General features: G+C 39.9%; 1 pseudogene; it reads right to left on the bottom strand.

Annotated features, from left to right (window-relative positions):
- Nucleotides 1-4,914: 4,914 nt before the first annotated feature.
- The window catches only part of LOC102752308, a 5,649-nt pseudogene continuing 4,967 nt past the window's right edge, over nt 4,915-5,596 (bottom strand).

Below are 5,596 nucleotides of genomic sequence, written 5' to 3'. Positions count from 1 at the left end.
ATGGAACTGAGGGGGCGGTCTCTGCACAACAGCCAACAAAGAACTAAATCTTGCCTATAGCCATGAGTGAGCTCGAGAGTGAGTTTGGAAGCGGATCTTTCCCCAGAAACACCTTGATTGCAGCCAGGGCAAGACCCTGAGTTGCACCCACATTGTTGATCCACCAAAGCTGAGAGTTAATAAAAGTTTGTTGTTTTAAGCCATGAAGTTTTGGAGTAATTTATTACACAGCTACAGGTAACTAATGCAATCCATAATTAGCTGTGTCCAAGGAATAAAACTGAGAGTAATTAAAAAGATTTCAGTGTTTGCAATTGATATTTTATAGTTATCAATTTCCAAGTAATTTTGGTTGAGTCCATGTCCCATAGGAGTACACAAGCCAACAGAGCTCCATGGAATGGAAGCAGACCCTAGATGGGCTATCCTGCCTTTTTATTATTATTAAATAATTATAAGCATTTATTTAAGCAAAAGGAGCTGCAGCCCAAGTAACACAGATTCAGGTACTGACACAAACTGAGTTCTCTGAGCTATCCTGCTTTTGTCCAAGGAAATTTATCCCATCAATTTATGTTATATATGGTAATTCATAAATCTATGCCTGGTTTGTATAACAGCATCTATAGGGTCTTCTTTTACTTAGAAAGACCCTTCTATAAAACTTTTGCCAAGATTTCTGTCAACTTAATGTATATCACCAGGAAGTCAAGACTTCCCAATAAACCAAAGGTGGTTACTTATTCCTCTCTTGGTGAAATTGTATGCTGTCTTCTGCCAAAAGAAAAGAAATAGAAGCTCATAATCATAATATATTCATTTGCCTTTACTGCTAGAAAATTTAGAGTTAAATTTAGTATGGAAAAATAAACAAAATGTCTGTCCTTTATATTTCTAAAGTAGAATAAGTAGTAGATCATCTATTCCCTGTCTTGGGCTAATGACAAACATTTTTAGAACTCCTAATTGGGTTTATCAAGAGGACATGAAAATACTGTCCACTTATTTTGAAACAAATATCTTTCCTCTTTAGGACCAAAAAGAAATAATGTTAATCTTCTGTTCCCCAGTTGTAAAGGAAATGAACTCACTGAAAACTACTCTCAAAATGAAAAGCAAAGTTGAGGAATCAGTGAAAACAAGATAGACCATACACAAGTCTGGGACTAGAACCTGCTGCCAGGCTAACTTTAGTCTCTCAGACAAAAGCTATCCAGGCAGTGACCAACGTCCAATGACGACCATAGGGACCCAAATGGTATTTAAAAAGAGAGAAAAGTGTAACCGGCAGAGTGAAGAGTCTGCTTCGGGGAGTATCACACAACACTGAGCAATATAAACCAAAGCTTTCGGATTTCCATATAATTTCTAAGATATCTAAACTGTCTATATTTTTCTGGAGGTCATAGGCTGATATAAAGGAAATATTCCATCATTTAGGGACTAGGGAATATCTAGAGACGATTCTTTTTAATGTGTTAATGCGGGTCCAGCTGACATGTAGATGCTACCAAAAAATGTGCCTTTCATCAAAGCTTTTCTATCCACACGCCCACCCCCCACTCCCTGATACAGAACTTCTCTCTTATTTTCTCAGTATCTTTAGGCTTTGGGGTATCCTTGGAGACAGACTTAGCTGACAGGTCTTAGCAACACAAGTGACCACAGTTAATTCCTCTCTTCATTTCTATGATCAAAAGCAAGAGCTGTGAATTGATCTATTTTGTTAAAGAACAGTTGAAGATCAAACTTTTGCCTTGATTTATTCATTACAGGAGGATTTCGGCATTTCAAATACTATTTAAAGTCGAACATAGTTTTAAATCAGTGAACAGCCAGCACATTTGTCTCTGAGGCCAGCTAAAGTTGGGGAAACATAAGGATAACTAAGTATTAAAGAAGGATAAATTGTATTACCCCGGATGGTTGCATTCTTCCTACCAAACTGACCACATACCCTAAGTTATACAAAAATTGTTGTCGTTTTGAACAAGGCAGTAAGAAATATTGACCTTGGTGGAGTACAATACAGGGGGCAGGACTAGTCATTGTAATCTGCCAACCGTCTAGGAAACTCCACAGTCAACACATATTCCAATGACTTAACTGAATGCCCATTCAGGTTGTATGAATTTGCAAGAGCTGCCATAAAGAAGTGCTACAAACTGAGCAGCTTAGATGACATAAACTTACTGTCTCACAGTTCTGAGTCTGGAAGTCCAAGATCAAGGCATCCGCAGGACCTGAAGGCACAGAGGGAGGATTTATTCCCAGTGTCTCTCCTGGCCTCTGATAGTTTCTTGGCTTTTGGCAGCATAACTTTAATCCTCACATGGCATTCTCCTAGTATGCATATTTGTGTCCAAATTTCCCTTTTTTTAAGGACACATGTCATAATGGATTAGGAGTCTGCTCTACTCCAGTATGACCTCATCCTAACTTAACTAATTACATCTGAAACTACCCTCTTTCCAAATAAAGTCACATTCTGAGGTGCTGGGTGTTAGAACTTCAACATACGAAGGGAGCACAATTCAACTTATAACAAGGGTCACTAGGCATTTTTGCTGATAAGCAAGTATGTGAGCCTTGATAAGCCATTGTGACTACCTTAGGGGAGGGGAGGGGAGAAGAAGGTGACACTGCAAGAAACATTCCTGGAAGAAAAGCCTGACCTTGTAGCCAAGACAGAAAGGTGAGATTTACCTACGCAGAGGATATCCTGATTTCTCTTTAAAAGAGAACTGCGGGGTAACATTGAGTATTCAGTGGACCCCAAGGGGAACGGGGCAGAAAAGAAGAACCATCTGACTCATAGATTTTATAGAAGAAATATTAGAACCACTTACTTTTTCAGATGAGGAAACTGAATTAATGAGTGGTAGAACTAGGACTAGGTTCCGGATCTGTTGATATTCTATCCTGTGTCCTTTTCTCTACATTACAAAGATTAGAAATTCAAAATGAGTCCAGGATATCCAGGCTCAAAAAAAGTGCCAACACATAATTACTTATCCTTGCATGTCTAGAACTCAGGGAGAAGTCCATGCCCAACATATTCCCTGCTGTTTATTTCATTTGGCCTAGGACACCCACCGGTTTCAGGGCTGATGCGTAAGTTAACACTGCCCTCTAGTGGCCTTGTGCCAGCTGCCCACTTGCCTGTCTGCCATCACCAGGCTCAGCCTCAACTCAGAGCATGGAAGTCACCAGCAGTCCTTTCCTAAGTCTGGGTTTCTCCCAGCAGCACATTCTGTGCGTAATTAAATACACACAGTTCCCAGACTTGAAGGCAAAAGTATGTTTTCTCAACATGGGGGATGGTTATCCCTCATTTCACAGGAACTTTGCATAATTCATTTGAATGCTTTTATCTGGTCTTAGTTCCATAAACTGACAGAAAACAAAAGCCAATCCCTAAATTCGCAGGGAAAAAAATCCATTTTAAGTATGCACAAAATTAAAAGGAGGTCAGAGTATTAAACTTAGAAAGAAAACAGGTTGCTATCAACACATCTCAGAGAAGAGAATGAGCTAAAAATGTGGTTGAGTAGAACCCCTTCCAATGTTATGCTTCTCAGTTTCCTCAGCAGAATTTCATTAAAAGCACCTAAGAAATCAATATTTTAGCTATTGTTTTGCTCATTTAGTTTGAATCCTTTTCAGCATATGGCAAAAGAAGAATTAAACTGGCAATCAGGAGTCCTGGATTCTGCAACCATTTCTTCTGCTAAAAAGATGCGTGGCCTTAATCAACTCCTTTCACATCCTAAGTCTGAATTCCTTCAACTTTAAAACAAGGGGCTAGCCCTAACCAGTTGCTCAGTGGATAGAGCGCCGGCCTGCGGACTCAAGGGTCCCAGGTTTGATTCCAGTCAAGGGCATGTACCTTGGTTGCAGGCACATACCCAGTAGGGGTGTGCAGGAGGCAGCTGATTGATATTTCTCTCTCACTGATGTTTCTACCTCTCTATTCCTCTCCTTCTCCCTTCCTTTCTGTAAAAACATCAATAAAATATATTTTTTTAAAAAAATAAATAAAACAAGGGACTGGTTTAAATGACCTCAAAGGACATTTGCAGCTTTAACCCTCTAGAAGTCCCTAATGTCAAGTTCTGCTGGATACCAAGTCCTAAAGTCTGGCAAACCCCATGATCTGGGACATTCCTACTTGCACACCATATAGGGGCCTACATTACAAATGGGGTTGCCTTGGCAAGGAGTCAAAGAACTTGAGCAATCATAAATGATGACGCCTAAGTAATTATTTTAAATATTGAACGCATTCCTTCTTTAAAATTTATATCATTTGGAATAAGAACAGTTTCCCTAGGAATTTGCAAACACTCAAAAACATCTTGTGATGTTGCCCCATACCTTTTGACCTGACCAATAAGCTATTGGGCAGCAATTTCTTCAATGTAGCAAACTGCCACGTTCACAGTGAGCAGCTGTGACCACTAATGGGAATCCAAAGCTCCTGCTGGTCAGACTCATAAATATCACACACACACACACACACACACACACACACATCTGAGTTCATAAAGCAGAATCAAATACCTTTATTTCCACACTATTCCCAAATTGTTTTTAAATTATTAAATTAGTGACTGCTTCCCACAGTAGCATCTGCAAGCTACAAAATTATAGGCAGTAAATCTAATGTGCAATTCATCTTTGGGGTTATTTTTGGACAAATGAATTGAACCCATTGAGGAATGACTCCATGTGTTACCAACAAGCAATTAATTAAATTCCCCACAAGCTCTGGCAGGGCAATTTGCTATGCACTTATTACCTATTAAAGACAAGAAAAATATGCAAGCATTTCTGGTGATGTGGTCAACTCCAGTTCTGAAATGTTTTGCTTCTAGAATGCTTATATTCTCAGATTTCCCCAGGAAATATAGGTCAAACAACTAGAGACTCCACTCCAAACCCAAAAATGTCAGTAACATAAGAGCTCATTTTCCTGTTTGTCAAACAACGGTACCTTATGATTCATGTGGCAGAAAACCTAAGGTTTCGATGGTGGTCCATAGGAAAAACTGAGCTGAAGGATGGGACTCGGAGCCTGAGTTATGAGTCCAAAGATGATCAGAAGTCCCAATTGCAAAGAAAAAGGACATATAAATCTTGTGCTGATGGCCAAAACCCAAAGATCAACATGATGAGAAAAGCCAATAGCAGAAGTCTGTGGGGAGCATCTGTACTTTTAGTCCAGCGAGTGAAAGCATCCTGGTCCATTGAAGCCCATTCCCTGTGAAGTCAGATGTCAGACAGTGAGTGGAGATGTGGAGACTATAATCAGTATTTGTTGTGGATAGGGAAGTAGGGAGCTTACAATAGCTAGGTCAAAGGTCAAGTTTTTTTAGTTCTAGAGTAGAGAACTGCGGCATCCTCAAGAAACAGAAGAGCCTAGGAATTGAAACTTACCGTATTTGCCGGCGTATAAGACGATTTTTTGGCCCTGAAAAATATGCCTCCAAGTGGGGTGTCGTCTTATACGCCAGGTACACTTCAGATAGACTGCCCATAGTGCTTGCCCCATGCCATAGTGGCCTCCCGATGCCCGCCCACTTCATTCCACATA

This window comes from Myotis davidii, unplaced genomic scaffold (genome assembly GCF_000327345.1).
Source record: "Myotis davidii unplaced genomic scaffold, ASM32734v1 scaffold104, whole genome shotgun sequence".
Taxonomy (NCBI): domain Eukaryota; kingdom Metazoa; phylum Chordata; class Mammalia; order Chiroptera; family Vespertilionidae; genus Myotis; species Myotis davidii.
Note: the sequence above shows the minus strand (reverse complement) of the source record. Positions and strands in the feature narration are given on the sequence as shown.